The sequence below is a fragment of the Cervus canadensis genome, chromosome 3, assembly GCF_019320065.1.
Source record: "Cervus canadensis isolate Bull #8, Minnesota chromosome 3, ASM1932006v1, whole genome shotgun sequence".
Taxonomy (NCBI): Eukaryota; Metazoa; Chordata; class Mammalia; order Artiodactyla; family Cervidae; genus Cervus; species Cervus canadensis.
The window spans coordinates 36,382,981-36,406,090 of NC_057388.1; positions in this window are offsets into that span (position 1 = coordinate 36,382,981).

Here is a 23,110-nt window from a genome sequence, read left to right on the forward strand (position 1 = left end):
ATATTAATGCCAACTTGGACTACCACACAATACTGCTTTTACATTCCTCAAAGAATTTTATTATATCCAGCAGAATACTAAATTGAAAGGGGTGTTTTCTAGGGATAACACTAACAATGGCATGCAGTGATTGTTCTCCATATGTCTGTCATGATCCTTCCCCTGAACATACTCATCCGATATACTATGGGATGTTGGGCACTGCAGGGTCTTTAAAGAAAAGAATTTCCAGATTCAATATGATTGCCCTGCCATGTACTATAGGAAATCATCTGATTAGTTGTAAAAGAGTGAGAGAATGAAAGAGGCTGAGTCATGTGGCACCTCATTGGCTTATAGAGGAAGGAGTCTTGGGGTGTCGCAGAGGAGAGAATGACAGGAATTTCTAAAATAGTATGTGCTAAGGGTTGAACACTTTGTGGAAGTGATGGGCCCCCCAAACAGCAGGTTCCTCCCATATTCTCTTATTAAAAATTAAAATAATTATAATACTTTATTATCTATGGTACTATGAAGGGTCTAAGAAGGATGTATAGATCTCATGCATAAATCTATTCTAGTGATGGGACAGCACAGGCCAGGGTCCTAGTTTGTGGAAGTCTGAGACCCATGAGTCAACTCCCAGCACCACTACTTAAGCCCTAGAACTTTGGATAATTTATTTAACTTCTCTGTGCCTCAATTTCTTCATGTACAAAACAGAGAAAATAATCTGTAAATAGACCTGCGGTGATGAGTAAATAGGTAAACTCTGGCACAGAGATTTCATTTGGTAAATATATTATTTTTTACTTTCGTAAAAATATTCTTAAGTGTCATTAAGGGTGCTCTGTGTGTTTTGTTTTCACTTATAAGGGAACATACACTCCTGGCTCTCTACTCTGCTTTCTGGCTATGAAACCCTAAAAAATGGTATTTGGGGGAAAGAGGCAGAAATTTCTTTCTTTCCTCTTTTCTCTCTCTCTCCCCACTGTGCCCCTTGGCCTCTGCTTCCCCCTCTTTCTTTCTGCTGAGTCCTCAGTTTTTTGGGACCTCACAGTTATGCACTGAGGATCTGCCCACACAGGTAGTAATTTCCTGGGCTGCAGGCTGAAAGCAAAAAGGCTTGCATGTGGTGGCTGGGACTTCCTCTGCTCTGGACAGATGCAAGCATAATTTTGGCCAAAAGGCAAGGGGGTGGGAAAGGGAGAGATTTCTCAAAGCAGTGCTTTGCTGATGTCTTTCAAAAGGGGAAAAAAAAAAAAGATTATACCTCTAGGTTAAAAAGTAAGACTAAACCACAGTTATGTAATTTTGAAAGATTCCTAAATCTGTATTGGCTCATTTTAAAAACATTAAACTTCAAAGAAATAACAAAGAATTTCTCCTGACCTCATACTACATATATTCCATTAAAAATTCAATTTGTAAAACATATTTCAAATGGTTATTCTCAAGAGAATATGCCTCAGTGAAGACCAGACACATGGAATATTTCAACTGTGTGTGGCTCTTCTTCATTTTTTTTTCCTTTTTCTTCACATACAGGATAGACCTCTTAGATGAATAAAGATATGGTGTGTGTATTTTCCAGGACCAGATTATCTTTGGGCTGTGATCAAGCATGAGAAATTTCCACCCTGAGGAAAAATATTTGAAGGGTGCAAAATGAATGTAAGTTCATGGGTAACACTACTTTTCTACTGTAAACATACTATGTTCCAAATATATTTTCAATAGGAAATACCTAGGAATTCCTAAATTATGTAATCTCTGGGGACATATAGAGTGGTGGCCTTCATAAAAATTTCAGAGTGGCAGAATGTTTAGAGATTTTCCTGTTCAAATTTCCCATTCTGCAGATAAGTAAACAAACACCTAAATTATTTCAGGGAGGGAATGCACTCTAACTTTGTGATAGAAAATAGCTTTGTGTTTGAATGCTAACTAAAGCCAATTGCTAGTTCCTGTGTGCAAATTTCTTTTGAGAAAGATTGAGAGGTTAAGTTCAGATTTGGCTGGAAAGGGTGCTGGAAAGGGTCCATTAGCATCTGCCCCAGACTCAGGATCAGTTATAAGAAAGCAAGAAAGTCATGTGGTTGCTGACGGTGGCTGTTGGCTAGCGAGAGCAGTGCCTTCAACATCAATTAAGCTCTGGCAGTGGGTCATGGTGTTACTTCTGCTTGTTAGGTAGATTTGTTTCTTAACATTTCTGCACCTCAATTTCCTTATTGATCAAGTGGGAATTAATTATTTATTGGGGAGAGATTTATCGATATAATCAGAGCTTTATCTACAGTTTTAGATTTGCTTTTTAGAATGAATGATGCTATCTTTCATAGTGACTGACCTCTTATCCAGGTTGAATTTGGTAGCCCAAGACTATGATTGTGAAAAGAAAATGGAAGGAAGCTGTGAAAAATTTGGTATGACCAAACATAGTGAGAAAATGAAGATCATTGAGCAAGAGTCATGTGGAAGGAAAACCTGAGGAATATCACTATACATGAATGTTAATACTGCTTATAAGAAATCTGAAGAGCCATATAAAAGTCACCTCTGTGGAGATTCTCCCAAGGACAGGGTGGAGAAATCATGGCAACATTAAGCCTATCAGAGATTAGGGTGGGTGTATTTTGTGCTGCAGAAACAATACTTCCACAAGATCAGGAAACTGGTGTCTCTGAGTAAGAAAACTTGAAAGACTGTAGGTAAGCTGGGACCAGGGTAACAAGCATGACATTATAAGCTTTCCTGTCAACAGCTCTGATCATGTGAAACAAAATAGTGGCATCAAAATAAAAATTTCTCTGCTTTTAAGCTATAGAAAAAATTTGAAAATACTTATCTGTAGGTTTATAGATAAAATATGAACTTTTCTGCCTCTGTGGACCATGCATATGAGAAAAAGGGCAACACCAAAGAAAAGTCTTTTAACATTCTGCAATTAGTATGAGTACCATCTTTGTGGCTATCTGCAGTAACACCCATAGTTTCCAATAGATCTTGGGTTTTCAATAATGAAAATTGTTTCAGTGGTCAGTTTATACCTGATCCTGTTTTCCTGATTCTAAGATGTAGTATTAGAGAAGGAAATGACAACCCACTCCAGTATTCTTGCCTGGAGAATCCCATGGACAGAGGAGCCTGGTGGGCTACAGTCCATGGGATCACAAAGAGTTGGATACATGATTAGTGACTAAACAGAAAAAAGCTGTGGTACAAGAACTAGATTGTCAAAAGGAGCTGTTGTGAGAATTGTGAAGATGGAGATTTTGTAAAATGACTAAAGGCAAAGAAAAATCCATGGTTGACAGAGAGGTGTGATGGTATTCACTAGACCTGGGGAGAAAGTGAAATGAGGACAGGCCATAATAACATTACTAGAACTGTTCAAGGCCAAAAAAATTCCACAAGAAAGACAGGACAATTTTTAGAGCTGAAGAGAACTTTTGAAATGTTACTGCCTGTTTTAAACACACTTGTATAAAACACGTTTGGTCATGTTTGACTTGGCAGGTGAAATTGATATCTTTATGTGTCATGTGAGACTTTCTCTTCGAACCTACATAAATATTTAAAACTAATAATAATAAATACTTAGTAAGTTCCTACTCTATGCTAGTCACTGATAAGCTTTTTCACCTACTTTTAATGATTAGGAAAAATATATTTATGATACCTGAGAGGGTAACTCCTCGCTGAAGGGTAGTTATTATTTTTCCCACATCCACACTGTTAAGAAGGGATAGAGTATGAACTAGATCAAGCCTGTGCTCTTTTTTTCTATTATACTAGGGTTGAATTTCTGAAAGCCAGTCATATTATCTTAATAGTCTCCTGATGGATGAATCACTTTTATCTCTTATTTTATTTATTTATTATGGCCCCCTGAACAATTCATTACTTATTTCACATTTATAGATGTTACTGTCTTCATTACTTCATAGAAGATTGAGGGAAGTTAGATACTAGTGGCAGAAACTCATGTTTGTTATGAGAGTAGGAAACACACACGAACATATCTGGAAACCTATTGTCACATATATATATATTTATTGTCACATATATATATATTTAATGTAGGCCATTATCTGGTAAAAATTTTATAGTATCTATCATTTGTGTTGTCTCACATATAATGGCCTACATTAACCTATCAAAAGATGTCATTAGTCTTGAAATTCCCTTTAAAAATGATGTAGGGGGTCAAAAATGGACTAGTTCAAAATTGGAAAAGGAGTATGTCAACACTGTATATTGTCATTCTGCTTATTCAACTTATATGCAGAGTACATCATGTGAAATGCTAGGCTGGATAAAGCTCAAGCTGGAATCAAGATAGCCAGGAGAAATATCAATAACCTCAGATATGTAGATGACAACACCCCAATGACATAAAGTGAAGAAGAGCTATAGAGCCTCCTCTTCTGATGAAGGTAAAAGAGTAGAGTGAAAGTTGAGTTCAGTTCAGTCGCTTAGTCGTGGCTGACTCTTTGAGACCCTATGGATTGCAGCAAGCCATCCATCACCAGCTCCTGGGGCTTGCTCAAACTCATGTCCGTTGAGTCGGGGATGCCATCCAACCATCTCATCTTTTGTTGTCTCCTTCTCTTCCTGCCTTCAACCTTTCCCTGCATCAGGGTTTTGTCCGAGGAGTCAGTTCTTCACATCAGGTGGCCAAAGTATTGGAGCTTCAGCTTCAGCATCAGTCCTTCCAATGAATATTCAGGACTGATTTCCTTTAGGATCCCCTGGTTGGATCTCCTTGCACTCCAAGGGACTCTCAAGAGTCTTTTCCAACACCACAGTTCAAAAGTATCAATTCTACAACACTCAGTTTTGTTTATCTCACATCCATACATGACTAGTGGAAAACTCATAGCTTTGACTAGACGGAAAAAACTAAGATCATGGCATCCAATCCCATCACTTCATGGCAAATAGACAGGGAAAAAATGGAAACAGTGACTGACTTTACTTTCTTGGGCTCTAAAATCACTATGGACAGTGATTGCAGCCATGAAATTAAAAGATGTTTGCTATTTGGAAGAAAAGCTATGACAAACTTAGAGAGTGTATTAAAAAGCAGACACATCACTTTGCCGACAAAGATCTCTATAGTCAAAGCTATGGTTTTTCCAGTAATGTATGGATATGAGAGTTGGACCATAAAGAAGGCTGAGCACCAAAGAATTGATGCTTTTAAAGTGTAGTGCTGGATAAGACTTTTGAGAGAGAGGAGATCAATCAAGTCAGTCCTAAAGGAAATAATTCCTGAATATTCATTGGAAGGAATGATGCTGAAGCTCCAATACTTTGGTGACCTGATGTGAAGAGCTGACTCACTAGAAAAGACCCTGATGCTGGGAAAGATTGAGGGCAGGAGGAGAAGGGGATGGCAGAGGATAAGATAGTTGGATGGCATCACTGACTCAATGGACATGAGTTTGAGCAAACTCTGGGAGACAGTGAAGGACATAGAAGCCTGGTGTGCTGCAGTCCATGGGGTTGCAAAGAGTTGGATATGATTGAGCAACTGGACAACAACAGGGCATTAGGTTATGCTGATGCATGATAACTAGAATTTGGTGATGACCCTTCGTAATGAATACATATGTGAAATCATAACATTGACACAAGAAACTCATACAATGTTATATACCAATTTTACCTCAATTAAAAATATTACACTAAACATTCTATTATTGCAATGTGCTTGTAAATGAAGAAAATCAGTCATTATACTGTGAGTGGAAGATCTGGTTAGTGTATAAACAATTGGATGGAATGGATTCTCAGAGCAAGGGAAGATTTTAAATAGAAAAGATTTATACTTTACTCTTCAAAATGTTTTGAGCTTAATTAGGTCCCATTTGTTTATTTTTGTTTTGTATTTCCATTTTTCTAGAAGATGGATCAAAAAAAGATATTGCTGCAATTTACATCAAAGAGTGTTCTTATGTTTTCCTCAATTGTTTTATGTTTTTCCTCTAATTGTTTTACCATTTATGGAATCATGTCTCATACTTAAACCCATTTTGAGTTTATTTTTGTGTATAGTGTTAAAGAATGTTCTGGCTTCATTCTTTTACATGCAGGTGTCCAGTTTTCCTAGCATCATTTACTGAAGAGACTGTCTTTTTCTCCAGTGTAAAGTCTTGCTTCCTTTATCAGAGACTGATTACCACAGTGTGTGTGTTTGAAAAATGAAAAGACAATCCAAAGAATGGGAGAAAATATTTGCAAATTAGGCGACTAACAAGGGATTAATCTCCAAAATATGCAAACAGCTCATGCAGCTCAATATAAAACAAAACAAAAAAACCTTAAAAAAACAGGCAGAAGATCTAAATAGACATTTCTCCAAAGAAGGTATTACAGATGGCCAATAGGCACATGAAAAGATGCTCAACATGGCTAATTATTAGAGAAATGCAAATCAATGTCACTTCACCCGAGTCAGAATGTCCATCATCCCAAAGTCTACAAATAACAAATGCTAGAGAGGATGTGGAGAAAAGGAAATCCTCTGACTGTTAATGGGAATGTAAGTTGGTACAGCCACTATGGAGAACCATATGGAGATTTTCTTTTTTAAAAATTTGTTTATTTTTGGCTGTGCTGGATCTTTGTTGCTATCTGAGGGCTTTCTCTAGTTGCAGAGAGCAGGGCTAGTCTTTGTGGTGGTATCTTCTTTCGTTTTGGGGTATGGGCTCTAGGCACACAGGCTTCAGTAGTTGTGGTGCACAGGCTTAACCACTCTGCCATATATGAAACCTTCCCAGAGCAGGGATCAAATGTGTGTCACCTGCATTGGCAGGCAGATTCTTAACCACTGGACATCAGGGAAGCCCTGGAAGTTCTTGAAAAACTAAAAATAGAGCTACTATATGATCTAACAGTCACAATCCTGGGCCTATATTCAGAGAAAACCATGGTTCGAAAGGATACATGCACCCCAGTGCTCACTGCTGGGAAAGACTGAGGGCCTGATGAGAAGTGGGTGACAGAGGATGAGATGGTTGGATGGCATCACTGACTCAATGGACATGAGTTTGAGCAAACTCCGGGAGATAGTGAAGGACAGGGTGGCCTGATGTGCAGTAGTCCATGCAGTTACAAAGAGGTGGACACAACTGAGTGACTGAACAACAATGTTCACTGCGGCATGACTGGCAACAGTCAAGACCTGGAAGCTGTAAATGTCCATCAACAGAGGGAAAGATAAAGAAGATGTGGTGTATGCATGCAATGGAATATTACTCAGCCATTAAAAAGAAAAACGGAAAAAAAAATTGCCATTTGCCGCAACATGAATGGACCTGGAGATTATCATACTAAGTGAAATAGGTCAGACAGAGAAAGCTAAATATATTATATCATTAATATGCAGAATCTAAAAAATGACGCAAATAAACTTATCTAAAAAATAGAAACTCACAGATTTAGAAAACAATCTTTTGTTTACCAAAAGGGAAAGGTCAGGGGAGGGATAAATGAGGATTTTGAGATTGACACAACCAGCAAAGACCTAATGTATAACACAGGGGACTGTGCTAAATATTCTGTACTAGTATAAATGAGAAAATAATTTAAAAATTGATATGTATATATGTACATATGTATGGATATGTATATATGTACTTTGACCTACACCTGAAACTAACACAACATTGTAAATCAACTATACTCCAATATGACATAAAATATTTTTAAGAAGGTTTAAAGTTTATATTATAGTCCCATAGTTTTGTATTGTCAAAAAAACTTGTTTCATACTGGAAGAACAAACATCATTTTACCCTGGAAGGCAAGTGGATATTCTTGAGGAAGACAGCATACAAAATCCTGTATTATTTCCGTTTAAGGGGATATTGTTCTAAGGTTCTTATATATACATCTTTATATATAATATTCAAAAACTACCCCATATGTACTACTATTATCAAATTATTTATTTTCAGAAAATAATCATATATGATGATCAAAAGTAAAATGTGCTGTATATTACAATTTCCTCAGTGAAAGCTGTCATGAGCAAATCTCATTAATCTCACTGATCATTTAATGGGCATTTATAGGAATTTTTCTTAGTTTTTGTTTGGATTTTTTTTTTAAACTATGAATAAACTCTTTTTGGATAGGTAAGATTAAAAAAGCTAATGTGAACTGGATGAGAAAGGCAAAAAAAGATGTAGAGCATCTTCCTCACAGACATGAAAGGAAGCTAGACCCGTGTGCATGAGTGCTCAGTCACTTCAATTGCGTTTGACTCTTTGTGACCCGATGGACTGGAGCACACGAGGCTCCTCTGTCCCTGGGATTCTCCAGGCAAGAATACTGGAGTGTGTTGCCCTGCCCTCCTCCAGGGGAGCTTCCCAGCCCAGGGATCAAACCCACATCTCCTGTGTCTCCTGCATTGCTGCTGGATTCTTAACTCAGTCATATGTAGTCTTATATGTGCCATCTGTCTGTATTATTTAGTTTTATGATGATTATTTTTTTAAATCAGAAATTACTATATGACCTTTTAAAATTGAAAATAAAAGGAAGAGAATAATCATCCCAATTCCACCACTCCAAATAGTTATAAATATTTCCTTTTGTTGTTTTCCATCAATGGGACTGCATAGGGTATGTGTCAAATTTTCACTTAATATTGTATCATGAGCATTATCCCAACTCCTAAAATTGTGTGCAAATGTATTATTTGTGTTATAACAAATGAAATTTAGTCATTCTTCCATTGTTAGACCTAGAGTTGATTTCTAGGTTTTGTTTTTATTTTTTGCTAATATCAATCTATTTGCAATAAACATCTCTGTACATCAAATTGTATATATGTATATTGTTGATTACTCACTTATAATAAATTCCTTGTAGCAAAATCATAGAGTCCTAAATGATGATCATTTCTAAGGCTTTTGATACATTCAGTTTTTGTGTGGCCAACTGCTAGAATGCAGATTTGCTTTAATTGTATTTCCTTTTAGTTTGTTTTCATAACTTATACTTAAAAACCTGAACAAATCTAGATTTTGTTGCTATTATTATTTTGGAGGAGATAAGACTCCATCTTGTATTTCCTAAATTATCACATATTACAATTCATTCTTAAAATGTGCGTTATAGGTAAGATACCGATGTATCAGAGCCATACAATATTGAGATTCTGAATACTCTAGTATATTTTGCTGATAGCTAGTATACAAAAAGCTCTTGTGGGAATAATTCTCTCAATTTATTAGAGGAAGCAGAGAGTCAAGTTCATTTCTAGAAGATCTGTTCAGGGATGTAGAAGTCTAGTGTGAAATGAACAAATATTTGTTGAAGTTTGTAAATAAAGAGTTGAACTGAATGTTATAAAATATATGAATGAAAAGCTCTCCCAGGATGGCTTTTATTTTTTATTTTATAAAATAAAATATTTTTCTTTTATTTCTTAATAAAAAATATTTTTCTTAAGAAAAAAAATATGCCTATAGATTACAACATTTACTGTAATATTTGAATTTAAAGGATGAGAAGTTGATCCAATTGAACTAATCAGAAGTTGGCCTGATCCAATGGAGGCATGAAATCCTATTTGCCACTTTTTATTTTCCCATTATTGATCTATTGCCTGTTCTGTCCTCAGGTATTGACTGTTACTCATAAAATTGATACTATACCCTTATCTGCACATTTAAGGAAATCACACTTGGTGGCTTTGTTGTCTGTGCAAATGCAGAAGTTATTGAAAAATCATATAACTCACATAATTAGATTGGGCTTCTCTGGTGGCTCAGTGGTAAAGAATCTACCTGCCAGTCCAGAAAACGCAGGTTTGAACTGTCAGGAAGATCACCTGGAGAATGAAACAGCAACCTACTCCAGTATTCTTGACTGGGAAGTCCATGGATAGGGGAGTCTGACAGGCTACAGTCCATGGGGTTACAGAGAGTAGGACACAATTTAAGCAACTAAACAATTAGGATTACGTTATAGCAAACACTCAGAAGAGACTTGGGTTACAATTTCCTGAGTCTCCCCAAAAAATGTCTTTTGTTGTCTTGCTGCTTAATCGATTCACTTTAATTTTAATCTTTATTCTCAAGAGAATGCTTAAACCCTGTAAATTCTTAAGGGTTAACCAAGACTATAGGGTAAAGTATGCATTGGAATCAACTTTCAATAAAATCTTACAGGCACATTTGGGAAGTTCATTTTAGAAACATTCCAGAAAGAATGAATATTTTTATGTGTGCAATTCCAGATAATTTCACCATACACATCATCCCTGAGAGTTTAGGATTTATGCTGATTTTATTATAGTCATAATGAATTTATTATATTGTTACTAGAACTGACACAGGGGAATTTAGTAGTCTGAGCAAAGTGTATTTTAAAATAACAACAACAATGATTCTATTTGGTGAAGGTTAAATTAATTGCTCTTAGCAAAATATTATAAGAGACTTTCCCTCTATTCTGTCATTATTTGTTATAAGGCTTTTATTCAAACAGTTTTTTGGTGTGACTGAGCTGGATTTTGAATAGAGTAATGGTAACAATGACTATAAATAATTGAGATACTATAGGAGGAGGGGACGACAGAATGAGATGGTTGGATGGCATCGCTGACTCAATGGACATGAGTTTGAGCAAGCTCTAGGAGATTGTGAAGGACAGGGAAGCCTGGTGTGCTGCAGCCCTTGGCGTTGCAAGGAGTCGGACACAACTGAGCAACTGAACAACAACAAGATTATGTGTCAAACTGCTCACAATTGAAATGAACAAAACCCTGTATGTTCAACATTAGCAGCCCATTTCTCCTATTGGGAAATTGTACATAAAACAGTTAAGTAATATGCCTAAATCCCAAGGCTTATAAGTAAGAGAATTAGGATTTCAAACCCAGATTTGAATGACTCAAAAGTCCTGCTCTTTTCCACTATGATGCATTATCTTTACTTGATGAAAAGGATCCAGGCAATGTTGAATCAGAAGTTAGTTCAAGTGACACATATGTGACATCAGTGCTTGATGTGAAGAGAAGAATCATGTATTTTCTATGTGAAGTTAATGCATTGCAGCAACTGGAAAGTCACATCATATTTCTGTGAGACTCTAGATCGAAAGTGTAGAGCAATTTTTGTGTCTGTGTCGGTTGTTATGAAACCACAGAGCAGGTGAGCCCTAGGGCTAGCAGCTTCACTCTCTGTCTATAATAATACAGTTAAAGAATATTGGTCTAAAATTTGTCTATACACAAAATAATCTATATGCAACACTGGCTGTCTTGTGTTTCCTCTCTCAATTATTTATAAAAAGATTTTTTCTTTTGTTATGTATCTTTTGTTTCATATCGTTTAACTCTTACAGTATCAGTTCAGTTCAGTCGCTCAGTCGTGTCCAACTCTTTGCGAGCCCATGAATCACAACACGCCAGGCCTCCCTGTCCATCACCAACTCCCGGAGTCTACCCAAACCCATGTCCATCGAGTTGGTGATGCCATCCAACCATCTCATCCTCTGTCCCCTTCTCCTCCTTCCCCCAATCCCTCCCAGCATCAGGGTCTTTTCCAATGAGTCAACTCTTTGCATGAGGTGGCCAAAGTATTGGAGTTTCAGCTTCAACATCAGTCCTTCCAATAAATACCCAGGACTGATCTCCTTTAGGATGGACTGGTTGGATCTTCTTGCAGTCCAAGGGACTCTCAAGAGTCTTCTCCAACACCACAGTTCAAAAACAAACTCTTACAGTATAGTAATACATAAAACAACTTGAATAAGCACTGTGGCTTGATCTTAGAAACTTGATTTATACCTAAGATGTTGCCTTATCATGGCTGGTGGCTTAATTTTTCAAAATCAGATTACTAGTACACTCCTAGTTTAAAGACAAGACAAAAATTTAGCCTAACAAATACACATAACATGATTTAGTGGTATGGACACAGGCTTAGTATTCTCAGTTTGAGTTGAATTGCCTTACATTTTTTTTTTTACTTTTTAAATATTTCTATATTTCCTATTTTCTTAAAAATATAAACAAATATTGTAAATGACCAAAATTATAATTTGCCATGTATAAAGTTTCCCCCTCAACACTTTCACCCTCCAGCCCCAATGGTATCTTATGACATAAGCTATTTTTAATTTGTTCTTATAATGCACTGAGGCAAATTCCAAGTATTTATATATCTTTATTTTCTTTAACAGCATCATAAAATTTCATAGGGTTCAAGTATACTAATTTTCAAAAAAAGTATTTTGTTATGAATAATGATGTTGGTTAGAAATTTTATTAGTTACAAAGACAAAAATCAATTGGTAATAGCTTAATCAATAATAAGCAATGTATCGGACATATACGGTGGTAGCACAGAGACCCAAAAGAAGAGCTAAGCACCCAGATCTTAGAGGAGACACAGCTTCAAACTTAGACCAGCTCAAGTCACACAACAACCTCCTGTAAGAGTTTGTCTGTCACTGGTTTCTGTTCCTTCCTGTGGGTTACCTTTATTATCTTAACCAGAGATGGACTTCTCTACAAGATGGGGGTGGAAGTAGCCATCTACAACTCTGTACCCAAGTATTTTCAAAAACACTTAAAAAAAAATCAACTTTCAAAACCGTCTGCCTTTCCAAAGGGACAATTTGGGGCACTTTTTGACATGAATCACTATGGCTGGGAGAATAAAAGATCATTCGTGATACAGTTGGAGGTCCTGCTCTGTCTCCAGTGCCTTACAATTCTCAGCAAGTATTTATGGAATTACCATCCCAAAGACAACTTTGTTAAAATAATAACATTGAAAAAAGTCCAAGTACTTAAGAAACATCTTGTGTTGATAAACTGTAATTATTGTAATTTTACAATGTGTATATATAAATTTTCTCTGTAGTCACAATGAATTAAAATGTATTAGATGATTTCTACTAATTCTGACAAGATTATTCCTAATAATCACTAAATCCACCATTTAATCAATCTGTTGTTGCTATTTGAGATTAAATAAGAGAGAGATGACTACATGCCTAATTTGAGTATATGAGAATGTCATCTCCTCAATTTGATTTGAAGCAATGAATAAACTTTTTTCTTGAAAATTAATGGTTTAAAATCTTTAATCTATCCTTCCTTCCAGCAATACTCATTGAAATTATACCCAGTGTGAGGCCCTGGTCCAGGTGCTAGAAATAGAGCTGTTTATAAGACAAATCTTTGTTATCATTAAGCTTATAATTAGATGAGTAATAAATCCAAAAAATGCAAATCAAAACAGATATTGGAAGAGTTATGAAGAAAGAACAGCTATTATAATAAAGGAAGAGAGTGATGACATGCAAGATGCTGATATTTTAGACATGGTACCCAGATCAGCCTGTTCTCTGAGTGTTGTTTACTGCTGCTGCTAAGTCGCTTCAGTCGTGTCCGACTCTGTGTGACCCCATAGATGGCAGCCCACCAGGCTCCCCCGTCCCTAGGATTCTCCAGGCAAGAACACTGGAGTGGGTTGCCATTGCCTTCTCTGGAGTGTTGTTTGGGCAAGCCCTAAATGAGGGAGGGGTGTTCTGCAAGTAACTCAGGACAGAGAGAATTACATGTATAAGGATCTACAGAAAGGACCCAGTGTCCAGAAATCTCCAAGATAGCTATAGAGGCTTGAGGAGGTCTGAGAGTGGTAGGAGATGGGATTGGATCATATAAATCTTTATAGACTATGTAAGAAGTAAAACAGTTTATTTTTGTTTTAAATTATCTCTGGAACTGCCCCATATCTATTGTATTAAGACTACTGTTAGGTGAGCAGGTCTGCAGAGTGAAGTGGGGGACTCCAACAATTATAATTATTAATATATTAATTTTTGCCTAGTCTCTATTGTGCTAGCAACTTTTATTTGATGACTTCAAATAAAATAAATTTTCCACAAAAAATGTAAATTTGATTGCATCAAATCAATTTTATGTTTTAGATGGGTGATCCACTAAGCATTGGGACTAAAAATACAGAACATATTTAAGCAACTTCCAATTAGATAGGGGAGACAAATAACATGATTAATAGATGGGGATGTTACGGTGTGACAAGAGAACCATCTAAACCAGTCCTTAAAAGACAGGAGGGTCTAACAAAGCTTATTGAAAGGTAATTTTTAAATTATTCTAAAAATTGGTGGAGACAAAAGCATGTACAAAGACTGGAGGCAAGGAGAGGGAGTGTGGTCAATTCAGGAAATAAATGGTCAAGGAAATCAGCATAACTGAGACAAAGGGCAGAGAGGATTGTTTCATTGTTGGTTTGTTTGCTCATTGGGATTTGGATTCTAGAGGTAGAGTTTGGGAGGCTGGGGGAAATAAGGAGCAAAGATAAGCATAGGTCAGTTAGAGAGACATGAAGAAAGAATTACTAATACTTGATCAACTTCAACAGTTGGGAAATGCCATCAGGCAGGTTACTATAAAAAAGACTATACACAGAGAAAGATTAAAAAGATACTGAGTCCTCAAAAACACACCAATCTAAGTCCCTTCCAGGGAACTTCTGTAATCTAAGTCTTGGTGTGAAAAGTCAAAGTTGCTCAGTTATGTCCAACTCTTTGTGAACTCATGGACTGTATAGTCCGCCATGCTCCTAGATCCATAGACTTCTCCAGACAAGAATACTGGAGTGTGTAGCCATTCCAGTCTCCAGGGGATCTTCCCAAGCCAGAAATCGAACCTGGGTCTCCTACATTGCAGGCAGATTCTTTACCATCTGAGTCACCAGGGAAGTAGAAGTCACGGTGCACATATGCACAAGTTAATTAGATTGCCCACCATGGCGTCACTGTTAGAAAGACATGAGTTAATATAATTTCAATTATGAAAGCCATCATCATTCTGAAGCCTTAATACTACACTATTGTAAACATTGGAATGGTGATTTTTTACTCATGACTATTATTTCAGACATTCGGATATGATTTTTTCTACGACCTTTGCCCTTGTCAGGTTTACATTTGAAATTGTAAAGATTAAGACACAGTCTTTCAGTTGCCTATCATTAAAATAGTTCTCTAAAGGAATAATTTCCAGGAGAAAATGAATAAATCAAAGCTTGCACTGAAAGGAATCAAAGGCAACATTCTCTTCCTTTGCATTTTTCCTTAATGCATCCGTGTTTGGAGAATGAGTATTGTTTAGTCATGTTTAATTTCCTTAAATTATCTCTGCATAAAAACTTAATAAAGTTCTCTTTGTAAGTTTCAATAAATCCTTTTTAAAAATATAGAGTCTTGACTATCTTAACAATTCATTGACACTGTTTGTTTTTATCTTCTGTAAATGGTAGGATCAGTTATAGCAATAATTTCAGATTCTTTTAAATAAACATCAGATTCTAATTACTGTAAACTGAAACACTTCTAAGAAAACAATGTTTAATTTATGCAATTTAAAAAAACCCTACAGCTGCACTTGTGAGACACATCACTGCTTTGACGCCAGCGACCTAACCACATGTACTATTTTTCTCTTGCAACATTTTTTAAAGTGTCCTTGACAGTATATTTTATGATCTTTGATGTCTTAGCCATTCCCCAGAAATGCTTTCATTTTCTAAGAAATATAAATATATTATTTACATGGAAAAAAGATGGATGATTCTAAACATTGAGTAGACATTATCAAAAGATTAGTTTTTTGGTTCATATTGCTTCTTACACTGTGTTATGAAAATAAAGCATGAAAACGTGTGTATTTTAAAATGAATAAATTAAGTTGTGAAAATTTCAACTAGTTCTCTATTTAGATCAGTGGTCTCCAACCTCTGATTGGGACGTCGACTGGTACCTGCTGTAAGATCAGTGATGGCATTATATTGGAAATAAAGTGCACAATGCACTTGAATCATGCCAAAACCATCTCCTAAATCCCTGGTTTGTGGAAAAATTGTCTTCCATGAAATCATTCCCTGGTGCCAAAATGATTGGGGACTGCTGACCTAGAGAATCTTTACACAACAATAAGAAAACAACATGTAACATATCGAAAAAAACAAAAATATATCAGAAAGATACATACACCCCAATGTTCAGAGCAACGCTATTTATAGTAGCCAAGACATGGAAGCAACATAAGTGTCCATTAATAGATGAATAAAGAAGATGTGGCAAACACATACACTGGAATGCTAATCAGTCATAAAAGTAATGAAATCTTGCCATTTTCAACAGTTTATATGGACTTGGGGGGCATTATGTTAAGTGAAATAAGTCAGAGGAAGTGTATAATGTCAATTATATGTGAAATATAAAAGGTGGAACAAACTAGTGAGTAAAACAAAAAAGAAACAGACTCACAAATACAGAAAACAAGCAAGTGATTACCATGGAGAGAGGGAATGGGAGAAGGGTAAAATAAGGGTAGGAGAAGAAAAGGATCATTTTAGAATTATATGAAATCACGTGTGTGAAACTTTTGAAAATTGTATAGCACTACAGAATTTGTCATTTAACAGGAAAAGCAATACAGTAGCATATTTTATATTTTATAAGATAAAGCAGATGGACAAAATATTGTTTCTTCAGAAGGGTTAATGTATGAATTGATGATAAAAATGAGTATTCTGTTTTCCTTCAAAACAATTCAAAGTTCATCTCAATTCATGGTGAGTCTGTTCTTCTCACTGGTCAGACAAAACAGTTGTAGACATTCCTATTATTTCTCTCACACTCTTTATGTAAACCATAAGTAAATATTGTTAATTTTACTTGCGAAATACACTGAGAATATGACTACTTCTCATTACCTTCACAGCTACGACTTTGATCCGAGCCACAGTCATCTCTAGCCTGAATTATGTTAAGATTATTGCAACGATCTCTGCCACACATGCCCCCACAGTCTGCTCACAGCACAATAGACAGCATGATCCTGTTAAATAACTTATCTTTTACACTCGAACCTCCCAATGGCACTCTGTTTTACAGAGGGAAATCCAAATTCCCTACAACAAATGTTAAGTTCATCCAAGCTCCTCTCTCCTCAATCTCATTTCTTACAGGTCTTCTTCTTGCCTATACAGCTTCATCAAAACTTGCCTCCTTGCTGCTTCTTAAGCAAGGAAAATGGTCATGCTGTTGCCTCAAGGCCTTAGTGTTTCTCTCATCTCAATACAGAACACTCTTTCCAAACATATTCATATTGCTAGCTCCCTCTTAAAATATTCTTGCAAATCTTACCTTCTCATACCTCCGTCAGACCTTCCATGTCGGCCGGTGTCCTGGCAGAAATGAGTTGGTAGCTCAAATTTGTGATCTTCAGGGATTATTCGCAAAAGCTGTGTAAAGGCTTAAGCAAACTACAAAATGATGGTGAAGCAGCCAAAATTTAGTAACAGCTGTAAGCCATTACCATCCCTAGGGTGAAAGCGCCAAGGAGAGGGACTCTTCTCTGAAAGTAGTAAGAACTGTAAAATTAAGAGGAAAGTTACCTGACAGAAGCCTGCACCTGTAAATAGAAAAACAAAGGTACTAACAAACTATAGTTCATCAGGGAGAGAATAAGGGGAAATAAATATGCTGATCTCTCACTTTCTCTTTCTTTTCATCCTATGACTGACTGGTGGGACGTTACATTTGCTGTATTTCAATAAAAGCCAAAGAGTGAGGAAATCTTGGATATATCCTCTAAGAGCGCAGAGAGGGGGCAAGGAGAGAGACTAGATCTGATGGGTAAAATGACAAATCATCACAGGTGTCCATCCCTTCCTCACTCCCAGAATCTACTGTTTTTCAAAAAATAATAACTGTACCGACAAGATATTTTATGTGCCACAAAATGGGCATTTTAAAAGTCAGTTCCCACCAAGAAAGATAAGTAGAAGTAATTGGCTTGCACCTGGAAAACTCAGAAGTCTGTGCTCACTGCTTACCTCAGGGTTATGCCAGCTCATCTCTCTGTTGTATTCTAGTCCAGAGGAACCACAGTCATCTTCCTGGCTCATTGTAACGACATCCTACCAGACTCTTAGAATGTACCTAATGTGCTTGCATGTCGCATCCAGCAAGCAAATCTTCCACCTTTCCAGGTGCAAGTCAGCTCCTTCTCTTGGTTGGTGAGAACTGAAAAGAAAGTGATGTCTCATAAACAGCTGTATATCAGCTACCAAGAACTGATTTGCTGCAATCATATCAAGAAAAGCAGCTATGATTAGCCCAAGCTACTGACCATCCCCAAGAAAATGCGGTCATTATTCAAGAAACATTTGGTTTTATAATGGCTAAAGAGACAAGTTAAACAGGGATCTGTGAGGAATTACAAACCATGCATTTTTCAAGACCTTAATGATAGTGCTAATCTGTGTAATTCTCCTAGAGACGCAATGTTGCTTTGAATGTACTATTTTGGGTGTAGAGTAACATTTATAGAGGCTTCCACTGGACTTTTTTCTTTTTTTATCATAATAGCCCTTACTCCATGGTCAGGTAATTAATGTGGGGAGTTTGGCCAGTTTCTAATTAGTATATGCATTCTTACTGAGTGTGCTTGGACTAGACAAATGACCCTAGGATGGATTACTGGTTTCACTGTGAGACAGACTCCGGTCAGGACTCCATCCATCACCGTACTTTGTTAAACGCCGCTCTCAGCTGCAGCTGGAGTGGCATTTTGGAGTTACAGGGATTAGCTTTCGTGAAGAGCCTCTGTGTAAGTCTAACAGCCTTCTGAAAACACTGCACCTTCTTCTCTGGTATAGAGTTCTACCACCCCCTCCTTCCATTTGGAGAAGACTGAAAGAAAGATTCATGGTATAACTTGTGGCCACATTGAGGTGTCCTTTTTCAAATACTCATGGTCTATTGTCTTTAATGGTTTAGGCCTGTTTCTGGCACACTTGACCAGGAGTTTTGTATTAAAATTAAACTCAAAGATTCCATTCCCATCATTATCTCTGGTCTACAGAAGATCGCCGTCCCACAGCTTTCACTAATGCTTTGGAAAAGAGCAGAACTTCTGGGTTTCCAAGAAGGCAGGGTGTGGCTGAGCAACTTACACAAGCAGCACACACAGATCCACTCCAACATCGCTGAGGCCTTCACGCTCCTTCCTTTGGCATGCCAGGTGGTGGTGTCATTTCAATTTCACTGATAGTATTTCACCATAGAGTTCGGTTTTCATTTGGCTAACGAATCAAGCCACTGTTAACGCTGCTACCAAGTGCTCAAGCTAACATGTAAGATGCATCCCAGTTTCCCTAAGTTTAGCCAAAATCAATAAATCAATATTTTATCCTGCTTTTTCTTATACTCTTGAAAATAATTTTCACTTATATTGCCTAATCTCTGGATTATGGCTAGGTCTTGACTATACACTGGGGCTTTCAGTATATCTCTCTGTTTTCATGTTTTTAAGTTATTCAGAAATGACTAGCTTATCCCACAGTTCTTAATCATCCTCCTCATCATCAGAGTGACTGAAGGCTTTACTACTGCAAGACTTGCAAACGCCTTTTTCTCCACCAGCTTTCCATCCCATGTCACTACCAGTGATAATCTGAGTAATGCTAATACAATGCAAGCCACAAATTGTGTCCCATTTATTCCTACAAGGAGATTCTTGGTTTGCATCTTTCAATATTTTGGGCAATAGTTCCAAATCTAATGTATAAGGTCTATTTGGGGATGCCAAAATTTGCTAAAAATTATAATATTAGAAATTAGCCAAGCAGGACACAATACACTGAAAACAGTATTTCAACAGTTTAGTGGAGAAACAATTTAGGTAGGTGTAAGGAGAATAAAGAGAAGTAACACATGTGTGCAAAGTCACTTTAGTCGAGCCTGACTCTTTGTGACCCTACATACTGTAACCTGCCAGGCTTCTCTGTCCATGGGATTTTCCAGGCAAGAATACTGGAGTGGGTTGCCATGCTCTCCTCCAGGGAATCTTCCTGTCCCAGGAATCAAACCCACATCTCCTGTGGCTCCTGCATTGCAGGCAGATTCCTTACCACTGAGCCACCAGGGGAAGACCAAAGAGAAGCAATAGTGGATGGCATTGCACCCAGAAAGATTCACTGATGAGAATCCCTTAAAACACCTAGGCTTGACAGAGAGAGGTAGAAAACTATTAAGAGAAACTTGAGAGCTATCCCCATAGTATACAAGTTTCCCAACAGTAACCATGGTTAGGTTAGTGCACCAAAGAGATGAACCATGGTGGCTGGTTGGGAGAAGTAAATAATCAGACTTCTCTTACTTAATATCTCCTACTGGTAACTTCTTTGCCCAAATTCAACTAGAAATCCAGAGGACAAGAGAACTGGATGATACAGTCATAGTGATCATTTTCCTGGGGCACAAGACAGGACACAGAAGTGTGACGAATGAATCTAAATAGGCGAAAGGCATGTAACTAGCACCCATTCTGAACTCTGACCTCCCTATTAAAATCTGCAACACTCCCCCCTTAATTTTTCCCCAATAATACTGTCATATTTAATGAACTATAGCTTACTTACTTATTTTTCTTATTATTTGTCTCTTCTGTTATAATGAGAGCTTCATGAATTTCTCTGTTTTGCTCTATTCTCAGTGCCTAGAGTGGCTGCAGGACTGGAAAAGGTCAGTTTTCATTCCAATCCCAAGGAAGGCAATGCCAAAGAATGCTCAAACTACCGCACAATTGCACTCATCTCACACGCTAGTGGGCTTCCTTGATGGCTCAGATGGTAAAGCGTCCACCTGCAATGCAGGAGACCTGGATTCGATCCCTGGGTTGGGAAGATTCCCCTGGAGAAGGAAATGGCAACCCACTTCAGTACTCTAGTCTGGAAAATCCCATGGACGGAGGACCCTGGTGGGCTGCAGTCCATGGGGTTGCAAAAAGTCAGACACAACTCAGCGACTTCACTTCACTTCACACGCTAGTAAAGTAATGCTCAAAATTCTCTAAGCCAGGCTTCAACAGTACGTGAACCATGAACCACCAAATGTTCAAGCTGGTTTTAGAAAAGGCAGAGGAACCAGAGATCAAATTGCCAACATCTGCTGGATCATTGAAAAAGCAAGAGATTTTCAGAAAAATATCTGTTTCTGCTTTATTGACTATGCCAAAGACTTTGACTGTGTGGATCACAATAAACTGTGGAAAATTCTGAAAGAGATGGGAATACCAGACCACCTGATCTGCCTCTTGAGAAATCTGTATGCAGGTCAGGAAGCAACAGTTAGAACTGCACATGGAACAACAGACTGGTTCCAAATAGGAAAAGGAGTATGTCAAGGCTGTATATTGTCACCCTGCTTATTTAACTTCTATGCAGAGTACATCATGAGAAACACTGGGCTGGATGAAGCACAAGCTGGAATCAAGATTGCTGGGAGAAATATCAATAACCTCAGATATGCAGATAACACCACACTTATGGCAGGAAGTGAAGAAGAACTAAAGAGCCTCTTGATGAAAGTGAAAGAGGAGAGTGAAAAAGTTGGCTTAAAACTCAACATTCACAAAACTAAGATCATGGCATCCTGTCCCATCACTTCATAGCAACAGAGGCGGAAACAGTGGAAACAGTGGCAGACTTTATTTTATTGGGCTCCAAAATCACTGCAGATGATGACAGCAGCAATGAAATTAAAAGACACTTACTCCTTGGAAGGAAAATATGACCAACCTAGACAGCATATTAAAAAGCCAACAAAGGTCCATCTAGTCAAGGCTATGGTTTTTCCAGTAGTCATATATGGTTGTGAGAGTTGGACTATAAAGAAAGCTGAGTGCTGAAGAATTGATGCTATGTTGTTGGAGAAGACTCTTGACAGTCCCTTGGAATGCAAGGAGATCCAACCTGTCCATCCTAAAGGAAATCAGTCCTGAATGTTCACTGGAAGGACTGATGTTGAAGCTGAAACTCCAATACTTTGCCACCTGATGTGAAGAGCTGACCCATTTGAAAAGACCCTGATGCTGGGAAAGATTGAGGGCAGGAGGAAAAGGGGACGACAGAGGATGAGATGGCTGGATGGCATCACCGACTCAACAGACATGAGTTTGAGTAAACTCCGGGAGTTGGTGATGGACAGGGAGGCCTGGCATACTGCAGTCCATGGGATCACAAAGAGTCAGACAAGACTGAGCAACTGAACTGAACAGTGCCTAGAGTAGGGCTTAGTACATAATAGGCATCCCATGGATATTTGTTGGATGAAATTCTCAAGCACAGCTTCAGTTCAATTACTCAAAAATTGTCCGAGGGCTAAAGGGAGACTCTGTACACATATTCTGCTATAATTACAATGACCACTTTACAACCTAATATTAAAATAAAAATGTTTTCACAATATATTTAAACAATTTTTAACAATTGTGTACTCATTTTTTTGACTCTTGTGTTTTAAGGCTTATTAGAAAGTTAGTATGTTAAGATTTTTAAAAAGCCAATGACTATACAGAACCATCCAAATTAGTGGGCCAGATTGCTGAAGAATTGAATATATTGCCTCCCCATTTTATTTTGCTGTTATCCATCATCACATGGCTATTGTATAGTCTTAGACAGAGTAAAGAAGCAAAAATACCCTTACATTTGATTGTTCACACACAACTAACAACTTGTTGGTGTATACTGTCACACACTACACAGAAACATGGTCATTGAAATATATATTCTTGATAATCTTTAGTAATCAAAATTTACTTTTAAATTTTTCTTTAGTAAATACCATAGTAGAGATACTTTCCCATATCAATAAACCTGTATATATATTATTTTTGATTAATTTCTATAAAGAGTTATATTTATAGATATTTATAGATATAATTATTTTATATAATTTTTCACACTTAATAAGCACAATTTGACATTGGGCTTTTTTCCTTATTTAGAAATTTTAAAAATAAGAATGAACATATTTATGTATACATTACTATATGGTATTCTTCTATTACCTTGGGGTGAATCCCAGAAGCAAAATTCTTAGGTGGGCCTGGTCAACAGAGACAGCAGTTCCCCTCTAGAAACTGGATACCAACTCACAAATCCTAGAAAATCACATGAGAATGTATATTTCTTCATGTACTGGCCAATATTCAGGACAGTCATTTTTGTTGGTTTTACAATTGATATAAGAAAAATAGCAAGGCATGTTGTTT